General features: G+C 43.3%; 1 long non-coding RNA gene across 1 annotated transcript; it reads right to left on the bottom strand.

The window, feature by feature from the left end:
- Positions 1-10,517: 10,517 nt before the first annotated feature.
- LOC125007998 lies at positions 10,518-12,096 on the bottom strand. Its single transcript, XR_007112827.1, has 3 exons — positions 12,066-12,096; positions 11,754-11,861; positions 10,518-11,492 (listed from the first exon to the last, which is right to left on the bottom strand). It is a non-coding gene; the product is annotated as an uncharacterized LOC125007998 (long non-coding RNA).
- Positions 12,097-14,098: the final 2,002 nt, after the last annotated feature.

The raw sequence follows: 14,098 nt of genomic DNA, 5'->3' as shown, positions 1-14,098 counted from the left end.
GTAGAGTCTTTATTTTCTTGTATTTCGTTTTTCGTCAAGTTTCCTTTGCTGTCAACAGAATACAGGGTGTCTTGTTACTGATCTGCCTCAGAGGAGTGTGTGAAAACTTGATCGAACAGAGTGTTGTATCTTTGTGATGCGGAGAAGAGGAACTGATGTGAGTTTTCTACCTCTTGAACAGTGTGAAACGTCTGCCTTTACAGCCTTTATAAACCAGTAGAGGGAAACCTCTGAATTGTTCATCAATCATTAAAGGTACAGTGTTTGATTATAAGTGTAACTCAATTATTGAAAAAAAAAAGAGAAAGAAAAGACGAGCTAAGGAAGTTTCAGGACTTCAACCTGTCTCTTGAGAGGAGATTTCATTTTCTACTACTGACTGTGTGGGTTTTATCCAGGTGGCCTAGCTTCCTCCTACAGTTCAAATGAGTGAATGTTTGGCCTTTTTATATGAGTCAAATGAATTATGAATTATGAATGAATTATTTCAGAACTATTTAAAAGTTATTATTGAAAATGTTGCACTTTTAGAATCTTAGACTTTCAGTATGTGAACGTCAGTAACTATGTTACAGTAAGACCTGTTATTGTGTTATTCACACAACAAAATCATGTTTTAGTGACTTCCGGTGGGCAAGTGGACAAGATGGCAGGCTGACCAAACGCACTCCCAACATCACGATTTTTTCCCCATGTTCAAGTGCTTTGACGAGGTAACATAGTCTACTACATAGACTAAACGAGCAAAGCTAAAAGGAAAATGAACACAAGATCTGGAGAACACGATAAAGTAACCGCAGAGAGCGATGACGATGCCAACGCTAGCACACCTAGCCCGGTCGGACTTGACCCGGCTGGAGCTAGCCTGCTAGCCGGCATTCACTCTGAGATTAAGGCGATGCGCCCCGACACAGAACGAGTTGCACTCATTCCGATCTACGTTGAGTGAGGACGTGAAGAAGGAGTTGGCTGAGATTCGAGATGAGATTAATCAGGCCATGGGAGATATCAGGGGGGACCTGAAAAACACAACTACGCAAGTCGATGAAGCTGAACAGCGTGTGGCTGAACTGGAGGAGTGCAACCTACACCTCAAGGATTCGCTCCGACAAACGCAGCTGAAACAATAATCTATGCAAACAAAAATGAATGGAAATATGGAATTCCTGAAGGAGAGGAAGAAAATAATATGATTGACTTTGTGGTCAAATTACTGAAGTAAGAACTGAGCCCCCCCCCCACCCGGCGTGCTTGACCTGAAAATATAACACTGCCAGCTCTGGGTCCATAGCCACCATGGGAAGCTCCGCCAAACTCCATAATTACCAAATTTCAGGAGTATAAAACTAAAGAAGCGATATTGTCGTCTGCCTGGAAGAAGAAGAAGGTACTTCTTCTGTCTTTTACAAAGACACAAGAGTTTATTTCGACCACGATTTCCCACCAAGATAGTTAAGAAGAGAAGAGAGTATGCTGGAACGGTGTGCGGTTCCAGACCCCTCCACCTGCCAAGCTCAAGGTGTTTCTGGATGGCGGACCCAGGATCTACACCGATGCCAGAGAAGCCGCTGACAACCTTCGGAAAAGGGGATTCCCGATCAACCAAAATGAACCCGGCCCGGCTCCAGTACCTCGCACCACAGCGTGGGAGAGGATCGGAGACAAGCATCGTCGGTGAGCAACTCACCCGGAGCAAATGCGAGAGAAGCTGCGCGCTTTTCTGCCACAGTGCTCAAGAGACCTGACCCCAACACCAGGCCGTGATTGTACCTGATTCCGTCCTCCTCTCTCCTTTTGACTTAATGATGGACTTTTAGCTTGAGATAAACAGATTTATTGATAAAGGGAGAGTGGACGGGTGAAGAAACTGTCATGGTCGGAAACTATGGCAATTGAAATAACTTTTGTGACTTCAAACAGGGGCTTCAAACAGACTACTTTAGTCCAATAACTCCCACCGTAAAGGGTGTTTTTAACTGGTGAAACAGTGTCACATTCAAGCACGGAACCCGATTACTGTCATGCACATGTTTTTATTTTTACATTTGCTTGAGCCGTAATCGTGCTGCTCGCCAGGTAATCAACTGAAATGACACAAATACAAAACAAAATCGCAACATAAATTACACAGGCATATAACCCACTGTACAATCTGCATACATGAACATATTTGTGGCATTGAACACAAGTTATAATCACTTCGAACATATACATTGTAGGCTAAATCACAAACTCAGTTTCACCAGTCAAAACAACTGCATGAAAAAGAAGATCTGGCTGGTTCATACATCCGCCCCGAATAACTTACGGAAAGCAGTAGGAATCATTCAAAAAAAAAAAAAAATACAAGGGCACGAATTAGGAAGAACTTCACACACCTCCTACTTGGGCTACTTCATTTTGTCATTGACTGAGTATTCCACAGTAACTATTAACACAACAATGTAATACAACTGCCCTCCTTTGAACTTCCTCCTTGTCGATCCCGGCCAAGAAGACCCTCCAGCGCAGGTCTGGCTCCGATGAAGTTGGTACCCTGGTCAGACCAGAGCTTCCTTGGATGACCCCTTAGGGTGGTGAATTACTGATTGTTTTGAGAAAGCCCTCAGTCGATAGGTCCTCAACCAAATCTGCATGTATCGCCCTTGAGGCCATACAACTAAAGACCATGCCCCAGACCTTCTTCTTCGTGCGCCGCCTCAGAGCATCCATGACAGTGTATGGACTGAATAGGTCCAGCGTTGTGTACCTGAAAGGAGCAGCTGGCCCGGTGCGTACAGAAGGGATATCGGCCATTACTTGGGAGCATAACTTGGCCCTGCACTTCCGGCAAGGTATGCATGAGTCAATGGCCTTGCAAACAACTCTAGGGCCTTGCACCACCCAGGCTCTTCTCCTCATTCGAAGGAGACCAGCAATGTCTTCATGGTTGGCACGATGGGCTTCTTCGGCGAATAGGGTGCTGATACGCTCCTTGTAGGGGATCAGTGGGACCCCAGATTTCTCTTTATCAACAGACTGGATCTGGCCATGGCACAACAAGATGCCTGTTGTATCATATGCTTACAACCAGACGGTTGAGTGTAGTCATGGGAAAGGCCACACCTGTCTGGGCAGCAAGACACAAGTCCAGGAATGCCTCCTTTCGGTCTTGGACCGAGAGAACTATCCTCCACTGCTTTTGCTCACAGGTTCGGTTTCTACCGAGTAACCAGGAGTGCACGGCTCTGCGAAAGTATCCCACAGCCCCACAGAGCTTGGTTAGGGTGGCAAACCTCAATAGATCCACCTGACTTACAAGAGCCAACCCCCAAAGCCTCTTCATACTGTGGACGCAGGATACTGTCGAAAAAGACTGTGTAGCAGCACCTGACGAGGATCCCCTACTATCTACTGAGGGAGACCACATGATCGCACCATCCTTGACCATGGCACCGATACCTCCACCACCAACAGTCAACTCTTTTGCCTGGGCCCTTGTAATGATGGCGATGAAAGCTTTCCTTCAGAGCTTACTCACAACCTCCCTGGTACTGGAGACCACCTATGCCGCAGACTTCATAGGCCACTCCTCCACTCCTCTGGTCAGGAACTCTGGACCCATTTGCCACTGGGAGACACCATCAAGCTGTTCAGGGGAACACCCTTGCGTGACTAGATCAGCCACATTGAACTGACCGGGGATCCACCATCAATCTGTCAAAGGCCCGGCCTTCTGTATCTCAAGTCCCAAAGTTTGGAATCCATAACTTTCCAGTTGGATGGCTCCTGACACAGTCTGACTATCAACAAAATGGAACCACTTAACCACTTCCAGCCGACCATGCTTCAGTACGTAGCCCTTAAGTCGAGTGGCAAAGACACACTCTGAAGTCTCCCAGTGCAGGCAGAGAACCACCCCATAAGAGTCTTACCCAGCCAGCCATAAGGTGTAATACTCCTGGGGAACATGATGGTACTCAGCCGGGCATACTCTTTGAAGAGCTCAACTGCCTTCCTACGCAGCTCACTGAAGAGTGGTTTGTCCCACGTGTTCTTGACCAATGTCCCAACCTTTTAAAAGGCCTTCCTAACAAGAATTATGCCCTTATGTTTCAGGGGCATCGCTAGGCCAAGGGGATCATAAAGCCCGGCTACCTGGCTCAGTAGCATACGTTGGGTGAGGGGATCCGGTGTCTTCTCCTCTATGTCCCCCAGGGTTGAGGTCGAGCTTGGTGCGCTCCTTTTTCTTCCTTGCGGAAAAATTAACGGCCACCATGAGAAAAAGTTTGTACTGTCCCACGTGGTAACCCACTCCCAGGGCCTTGTTATCCTCATCCGTAACTGGTTAGGCAGTAGTCTCCGTTCTAGTGGGAACATCACCTTGCCTCCCACTTTGACCTGACCGCACCCATGGCTTAAGGTAAAAACCCCTGGTTGCAAGAATGGTTTCAACACCCGTAAGGATCTTGCTCAGTCTTCAGGGGTCCTTGTGAGACACCAGAATGTCGTCCACGTCGGCGTTGTCTACGATGACCTGTCTTTCCTCCACTTTGTTGGCAAACTGTGGCAGTGTGGTCTCCCGCATAGCCACCTGGGCATGTTTACCTGTACCACAGCGTACTCCTCAATGTCATCTGCTGGTCAGTCCCTCCACAGGAAGCAATGGACATGTACCTCTTGATCCTCCAACCACACCGAGTTGTACATCTTGGACACATCTCCAATTGCCGCATGCTCCCCCTCACGGAAAAACGTCTGGGCCCTTCAGCAGGATGCCATTCAGACTAACACCCTTGAATTCCCGACTGCTGTCCCAGACTAGTCTGACTGGGGTGGAGACAGAGTGTGGGTTGTGTGCTGTCAGGTGATTCACCCACCACACTGTTCCGCTCCAACTGTCCATCACAGCCCTGGAAAGACTAATTGCAGCCCCCCTGGCTATCATGTCGTGCACCTTCCTTGTGTAAGCATCCCAATGGGGCCTGTTGCTGGGGTTGTTGCTTAACTCAAAGGTCAGACCTCCCCTAATGATTTCTAACTCTCTCTCACCATCTCCTCCCCTCCAGGGGCACACTTTCCACAACGGCACCCACCGCACAAAGGGTCACAGGCAGCACCAATGCTGTCCCACTGCAGCTACTTACTTCCACACTGCTCTTCAGCTCAGGTCAGTAGCTATGGAGATCCTCAACTCTCTTGGATACCGCTCTCAAGGAGCATGCAAAGTAGGTTGATGAGTGACATGCAGTCACCTCAATGTTCTCACAAAGCTCTGGGTGCACACCACGTCTTTCCGAGCGGACCATCCTACAACACCAGATCACCACACCTCATCATCCGCTGAGGGGCAAGGTGGCCTTGCCGGGTACTGATAAGTAACTCAACCCTCTCTGGGCAGGTTATCTCCCCCAGTTTGACAACACCTGGGAAGAACTTCTCCAGGTGCTCCGAGTCCACTGCATGGTCCACTCTGGTGATCTCCTCCAGTCCATAGCAGAGCATCTCATGGAGTCGCCATGTCCCCTTTCTTGTGGCTACTTTTATGCTCACACAGTATCTCTTTGTATCAACCCTGGCCTCCATACCACCCACACCATACACAATCAGTGTGATTGGCTCACCAGTCAAACCAAGCCTCTCCGCTGCTTGGTGAGTGATATAGTTGGTATCGGAGGATAAATCGATTAGCACACCGACTCAGTCTCCACTTCTGGTTGTGACCTCCACTAACATCATGAGGACCGGATGCTCCTTTGTTCCACTAACGTCCACATTATCTTTGCCAGCGCATCCTATTGAAGATGCCTTATTTGTGCAGGCTTCACGAACAGCCTCCAGCGGCCCCAGGGTCAGAACTAGACTAGCAAACAAAGCCTCTTGTTCTTCAGTTGGACCATGGGGTTCTCCTCTTCTCCCCCTTGGTTTCCCCCCTAGTGGTGTCCTTTGTGACTGGTGATTTGAGGCACAGGAAGAAGTGGTGATTTGGAGGGGTGTCACCTCTTTTACATTCGTCCTTACGACACAAAAAGTTTTTATTGTATGGACCATCCCTCCCATGGAGATCCAGGCATATGGGGCAGGCCTTTAACTTTTTTTACTTGAGCCCTCTGCTCTGATGGGTTGGCCTTCTTAAATGCCTTACAGCGGTATAAACGTCCATTATGCCCCTCTTCACCACACATATTGCAAGGTGCTCGCGATGATTCCTCCCTCGCCTCACTTGCCATGGCCTTGGTAAACAAACGCCTCTCCTGCCTTCTGTCGACCGGTCTTTCCGTCTAGCAGGGGCTCAGTTTGCCCACTCGAGTTTGGCCGTCTGGTGATCTGTAACTGCTCCAGTTGCACCAGGACCCTCTTCTGATCCCTCAGGAACTGCCACAGTTTGTCAAACCGGTGACATGGGTTGACTTTGCTGGCCGCGTCGGATCGGTACAAAATCCACCTTTCCTTCATACTGTCCGGCAGTTTACTTCCAAGTGACCAGATCACCAACTGTTTTTTTTTTTATGGCATCCTCACAACCTAAGTCTATAAGGTCCAACAGCGCCCTTTCCACCGCTTGGATCAACTGCAACGCTTCCCTTGGTTGGTTGTTGCGCACAGCTGGTAAATCCTGCAACTCCAGCGCGATGTCATCTGCTATTTCTGACATGTCCCTTGTCATGTCCCAGTCACGTCCCAGTCAGCACCTGACTGGAGCGCCTCAGCCTGATCAAACACATCCTTGAGGTCCGCTGTCAGCTGAATTGACCTGATGCACAGCGGGACCACAATGTTTTTCTTAGTTTCATTTCTGTGCCCAGATATTTTGTGCAGCCGTCATTCAATTTTTTCATCACATGAGCTACATCCCCTTCAAATCCACTAGCACCCTCCTCCTCCTTCATACCAGCAATATAATCAAAACTGCTGTTACAGATGTCCTCATAACTGCCCTTGAGTGCCTTGAGGTCGTGCTCAGGTAACAGGTCTATGTTAAAATCAATGGCTTTTGCCTTCCTAGTAAAAGCTGCTTGTGCATCGGATCTCTTTTTCTTTAATTCTCCACAGTTCGCCATATTACCATTTACCCTTCTCTTTTGCACTCTATGAAGACGTACTTTCGGACTACCAAAATGGCGGCGAACCACTTCCGTTAGCTTAGCGGGTAGTTAACACGCTAACACAGTAAATTTGCGGCGATCGGCTTATCCTGTGCCGACGCTCTTAACAGATACAACTACACAAACAACACAGTCACAGACCAAGCGATAACCGTTTCTGATGTGAGTTTCATACGTCGCTGATCCGCCGGGACGCTCCACCGGGACCTGTCTCCCCACTCGGCTCCTCTAGCTCGTTGTTGTTGACACTGTCCGGCCTCCGCCTCTCCGTCACGGGGCTGGCTTAGCGTTGATTACTGTACGGTTTTATTAAACTAACTACTTTAGTCCAATAACTCCCACCTTAAAGGGTTTTTAACTGGTGAAACAGTGTCACACTCAAGCACGGACCACGGTTATTGTCCTTCGCATGTATTTACTTCTGAAATTACATATTATCCACTGTACAATCCGCATACACGGACATATTTGTGGCATTCAACATAGGGTTATAATCACTTCAAACATATGCATTGTAGGCTAACTCACCAGCTCAGCTTCATGAAAAAGAGCAGTAGGAATCATTCAAAAATAATACAAGGGCACGAAACTGGAAGAACTTCACACAGTTAAAATAGACTTTCCCCTTGGTGTTAAAGAACATGTAAATTCACTTGTTTCGGAAGTCAATTTGTTGTACATTCACTGTGTTCAGTTTCATTTGTATTTTGATAGTTCTGTTTACCCAAGTTCAAGGGTAAGGTTTTACAGGTTGAGACTAGGGCTGGTGGATATGGACCAAAGGTCATATCCCGAAATATGTCGGCTGAATATTGATAAACGATATATATCCCGATATTTTTATCGCAAAGTGAGAGCAAATGTTTAGTCACAGTCAAAGCCAAATATGACATGTCACAAGTAGTTTTATATAAACTGTCCCGATAAAATAATGCTCAGCTGTTCAAAGAATAGTAAAATGTAAACATAAATACTGGAGTACAGGAGTACCTTTTTTGAAATCAAAGTGCACATTTAAATGAAACACATATCTTAAATAAGAATAGCCCATAAATTAAAATAGGCCAATCATTTTCTGAAATAAATACATTTATATGAGAAAAGCATCAACATTTTGACAACTATAAATGGCCTATTAAAATCAAATTGCAGATTTTCTTTTCCTTTCTAACAAATCCACAGATGCAAATAACGAACGAAAATGAAGCTTACGGTGTGCATTTAAGGACATCCCAGGATCAGGCTTCAGCGTCAGACCTCAGATGAAAAGGTATAACGTCTCAGGCAAACTTCTGTCACACTCGCACCAAACAGCCACATGAAAAATAGTTATCGGACCAAAAGACCGACGAAAAAAACTTGTTACAATAACCTGCCTCATAAAAAAAATCATCGGACAAAAAGGCATCATAAAAAAAAAAAAAAAACTTCACAATGAACGGCCTCAGGAAAAAAAGTTGTCACACTGAACGGCATCACGAAAAAATAGTCACGGGTGCAGAGTATAGGCAAAGATAGTCTTTGGTCTAGGTTTGATCCATGGATCTAATACAGTATAATACATCCATGGTTTAATCGTGGAAATAAATGACGTTGGCCAGAGACAACTAAGCCGTCAAGCTGCGACCATAGCTGCCATGGCAACCGCTCCAAGCAGCAACAGGGAAAAATACTAGACATATTTGGAACAGGACATGAACGTAAGTTTTATTTTTCTTTCTCTCACAACTCAAAACTGCCCCTTAAAATTAGCTATTTGATGGGAAACTATTCAAGTCCGTTCGTCCTGGCCATATGCATTTGTTTACAACATAGTCGGCGAGAAATTAATCAATATTAATAATAATTAATGTCCTATGTTATTTTACACATAAGTTGTTGTATCTCCGAACAACATGAGGTGGTATAGGGTATGGCATGGTGTCGATGCTGGTTATGATAATCACACACGAACAAATAGGTTCATCCACTATCTCATATCCCCCAAGAAAGATCTGGTCAACCATTACTAACGTCACAACATTTTCTAGCAGAAAGGCTGGATCAACAAGCTTCACGTTGTTGATGTAACCGATGGGTTGTTTTTTTATTTAATTTCAATTTAGTTTTATTTTGGTAGGGCAGCCCCTGCTTCGCGCCAATATCCTGTGCACTTCGCGCCCATTTCTCTCAGTCTGCAAAGATGGCTGATGAGAGCAGGTAGGGCTAGAACGCGCTTTCGTGTAAAATATTTCTAAAGAATGTAAAATGTATGTTTTCTTTGTGTTTCAACCATACGGTTTTCATGTAATGGTTTTTCTGGTATATATGTATGGTTATATGTGTGCAGTGTGAGTGTTTTTAGCGCGGCACTCGGAGTGACCGTCGCGAGTCTAAGCTAAGCTAGTTTCTCATGCAGTTGCTATTTCTCCCCTCCTGTAGAGGTGTGTGAGACCGAGAAGCAGTGCGCTGTACTAACAAACATATTGCTGTACGCAGAATAAATTTCCTCCTGCTGGCTGAATCGAGAACGGTAGTCCCTCTTTCCTTTGACACAACACAACGCAGACCGGTTACATTTACAAGATTTTATTTATTCATTTATTTGTTGAAGTCCACTTACGATCTGTGGTTTATTAACATATCTTTCCCTGTTGCTGCTTGGAGCGGTTGCCATGGCAGCCATGGTCGCAACTTGATGGCTTATAGTTGTCTCTGGCCAACGTCATTTCTTTCCGCGATCAAACCACGGATTATACTGTATTAGATCCATGGATCAAAACTAGACCAAAATTTGCCTAGACTCTGCACCCGTGACTATTTTTCCCTGATTACGTTCAGTGTGACAACTTTTTTACTGAGGCCGTTCAGTGTTTTTTTTTTTCTGATGGCGATCAATGTGATAATTTTTTCATGATACGTTCAGTGTGACAGCGTATTTACTGATGCTATTCAGCGTGACGTTTTTTTTTTTTCCTTGACTGTATATACTGGGGAAAACGGATGACCCTTTAGGGCTTCCGTACCAAAGTGATCAGAGCCGTAGTTAAAGAGAGTCTGGCCAACTCGACAGTGAAGATCTTTTGTCTCCCTCTTCTGGCAGCTAGAGGAATCAAACAAAATGTTGACTATATATCTTCATATCTCCGTTAATTCATTGACTTTTCCCAGTAGGTGTGTTTTCTCGCCAGAGGGGTTTACTGAACACAACTATCCACAGACACAGTAAGGAATTTTCTTTGTTTTTCCATTTTTTTTAATGGTTTGAAGGATTTTACACCATTTGAAATTATTCAGATAATAGAAATATCAAAATGCAGTTCATCTTTTCTGAGTTAACAAGAACAGATGTTAAGCCAGTAAATATATTTATATCAATGGAAAATTACACACACACACACACACACATATATATATATATATATATATATTTTTTTTTTTTTTTTTTTTTTCTTACAAAGTTACCCTTTCTAAAACCAACATAAGTTAATCTGTACAAAAGGCAAAACCTTGCGTTTCCTGGCTTACAGTCAAATACCAGAGGTGACCTGAAATTATTAACATAAATCAAAAGCTGCACTTAAAAGTCGACATGACATGTTCACCTAGACTTGAATGTGTCTTTGGCTGGACGCTAGTTTTGATGGGAAAAGACAAAGGAAGAGTTTTGCACACATTTGTCACAACATGTTCTCTGATCTGTGATCACACACGGAGCTGTAGGAAACATCAGGAAGTTCAAACTGTACTAATATTGTGGTGTGCTGAAGATTAATAAGAAGTCAGTGTTTCCACTTTGTGTTTTGATGAAGGATAATCTGACACCACTTTTACTAAGTCAACAATTGTTCACAGGACATATGAATGGATTACCAAAAAAAAACTTTATTCCAGAGTTTCCATAAAAAATGCAGAAATTTCTCAGCTGCTAAACTACAAACAGGATCTATGCAGAACGATAACAGGAGCAAATCAGCCTCAGATGATGAAGCATGCATGCAAACGCTGTATGTGGAGAGGCAACAAAAGGAACTAACTGTGACTAAACTGAAGAAGGAAACCCACAAAACATACATCTCCCTCCCTGACTGACTGTCATTTTGCAGTGCATAAATGCATGTTTGGTCTCTTTATATGGTGGAGGCATCTGTCTGTCTTTCATTTTATTTTCTTATCATAGTAACAGTTATATTAAGAGCCTTCAACATTTCCATCTTTCTTTTTTTCTAAGCAAGACTCTAAGTTATCTGTCTTTACAGACCTTTGCATACACACAATCATCTTCTATTGGTTCAGTCTTACGGGGTCGTGCTGAAAACTTGACTTGACCGTACTCCACCTCCACATTTGTCCTTTGCTCAGTCTGCCTCCTCTGCTGCTGCACGATACTGACATCAGCGTAGGTTAATTCCTGGTCATTTTCTTCCTCTGTAGAGCAACAGGAAGAAAAGACACAAAGATCATGAACTCATTAATAATTAAAGAACAAGTTTTACATTTTGGGAAAAACATTTATTTGTATTATTGAGGAGATTTAGACAAAATATTAATGTATGTCAACGTCTGGCGTAGCAACAGCCAAGTTAACTGTTTGCCTCTGTTTCCGGTTTGTGTGATAAATATCTTTTTAAAATTTAATTACGACAACAAATGGTATAACTGTGACTCCAGTGAAGTTTAGTTTTGTACCTTTAGGTTTGTTGTTTCTTTGCTTTTTCAGAGCCCAGATGACTGATAAGACCACAACCAAGACAATGACCAGGGCTGAGGGTACACCAGCTATTAGTGGTAAATAGGCTGTTGGAAGATAAAAGACACAAGAAAGATGGACTTTAAGTTAGAGAACAATACATGTCTTTTTAGGCGGACAAACAAAGATAGAAAGAGAAAAATCTGTCAATGAATCCACGATAGCAAAGTTTCACTTCCTAATGTACCACGGTTCATCTCTGGTTAAAGTTTGATTGGAGGGTTTGTTTGACACTATGGTAGTTTACTTACCCAAACTAGTGGTAGGGGCAGTAGTTGGGTTAATACACAGTGTGTTATTGGCTTCAAACACCCTCTCTGATATGTGTGTCCCATTAGGTAAGGTGCAGTTGATGAATATGAAGCCTATCAACAAACAAAGATCATTTATGACTGATGTTATGACACCAACATGATTACCAAGTTATTTCTCATCATGTTGTCACTCACCACAGGTAGAGATCCTCTCTCCTCTGGAGACATTACTGATGTGATTCCTGACTGAACAGACCAGACGTCCTGAGACGTCTTGTTTCAGAGTGATGACGTTAGTCTCATTATTTCCAGAGAGGAGCTCAACGTCTGTCACTGAGTGTCCATCCAGAGTCCAGCTGTACTGAGGACTGTCCCCTCCATCAGAGGAGCAGGACACCCTCTTCTCTCCATGGGACAGACACTCAGAGACCAGATGGACAGAGGACAGCGGAGCTGAGAGAAACACACACAGATGACTTTTGATAACAAGGTAATTATCTCTTAATAAGTAAATACAGAAACATGCAGAATATAAAGTATATTATTTAGACTCTGACTGTAACAATAATGAAGGAGGATTCAGTTCAGGACTGTTATATTTGTTTTCACTAGTGAACCTAAAAACTGGTAAGTGAATGTAAGATATCTTTGTTTGTACACAAATCAATACAATTTGACATTTAGATCTGTCAATATGACTTAATATCTCAGGATTAGAAAAAAATATTTTACCTTCAATAAACAACTGTAGAGTTTGTTCTGATAATTTTGTTCCATTTGAGTGAAAGCTGCTCAGATCATATTGACCACTGTCATTCCTGCTCATGTCATTGATCCTAAATGTTCCATCACTGAGATTAAAGACAGATCTGTCTTTGATCACATTAGTTACAACCATTTTGTTTCCCCATCTTAATATTACTGATGATCCCTTTTTCATTTCACATCTATATGTTTCTAAGTCGTTGTCCATCAGTCTGATGACTACAGTTCCTCCCAAAGCTCCATAACACTGAGCTCCACTCTGTCTGCCATCACAGTAAGTTTCTCCACCTGTGAATTAAAACATTGAGAGTATTTCATTTCTACCACTATGAAGCATAATTGTTGCAATATTTCAGTCACATGCATTGACCTAAAATAGACTTAGTGGGTTTTTCTTTCTCAGACTAAACAATCAATCAAACATGTATTTCTGCTGCTGAGCATTTGACAGGTCAGTGGCTGGAAAACTGCTGTGATTCATTTAACAACATTAATCTGTTAAACAGAGTTTTTACATTAGTTGAATTCAAGCAGTAATTACAGACCTGTGTCTGTCAAACTGAGTTAAACCCACCAAATTATCTGTTGGTTCATTTTATGAATAAATGTGAATAAAATGATTAATAATGTAGAATCATTTGAAGCAGTAGTGCAGCCAATAAAACTAAGAGATGTGAATATGTCACTCAGAGTGGGTAGGCAGTATGTAGCTACAAGGAAGTGTTGGAACAAGGACATATAAGGCATTATATCTGTCACTGGTTTTGTTCATCAGGTTTACTCAACAAAGTTACAGAGGCTCAAGGCCACATGAAACACAATGTAACAGCAGAGTTACACAAATATAATTTATCATCCTTAGTTGGTCTCTGATACATGACTATTGTTTATTGTCCTTCCTCCAAAGTGTAAATCTCTCAGTTGTGACTTTCTCCAAACTAGAAAGAATTCACTGAGACCATGTCTGTGTCACAACCCCAAAGACACAAAGCATCAATCTTAATCTTTTCTCTGTAGATATTTTGGGAGACAAGCTGTCTTCACTTTGTGGAAAGTTACAAACTAAAGCTGTGTGTATAAAAGACTATCATGTCATCTTCATTGTCCTCAATCAAACTGTTTGATAAACGTGTGAGACTTTCAAACCTCCTTTCAGAACCAGTTAAAAGAAGTTTAACATTTCACTCATCCACTAAACCATCTTTAGAAACCTGAATAAAGTACCACGTCAATATCTCACCATGAGAGACTCCAAGTATCATCAG

This window comes from Mugil cephalus, chromosome 5 (assembly GCF_022458985.1).
Source record: "Mugil cephalus isolate CIBA_MC_2020 chromosome 5, CIBA_Mcephalus_1.1, whole genome shotgun sequence".
NCBI lineage: Eukaryota > Metazoa > Chordata > Actinopteri > Mugiliformes > Mugilidae > Mugil > Mugil cephalus.
The sequence above is the reverse complement of the archived record's forward strand: the minus strand, read 5'-3'. Positions and strand labels throughout refer to the sequence as shown.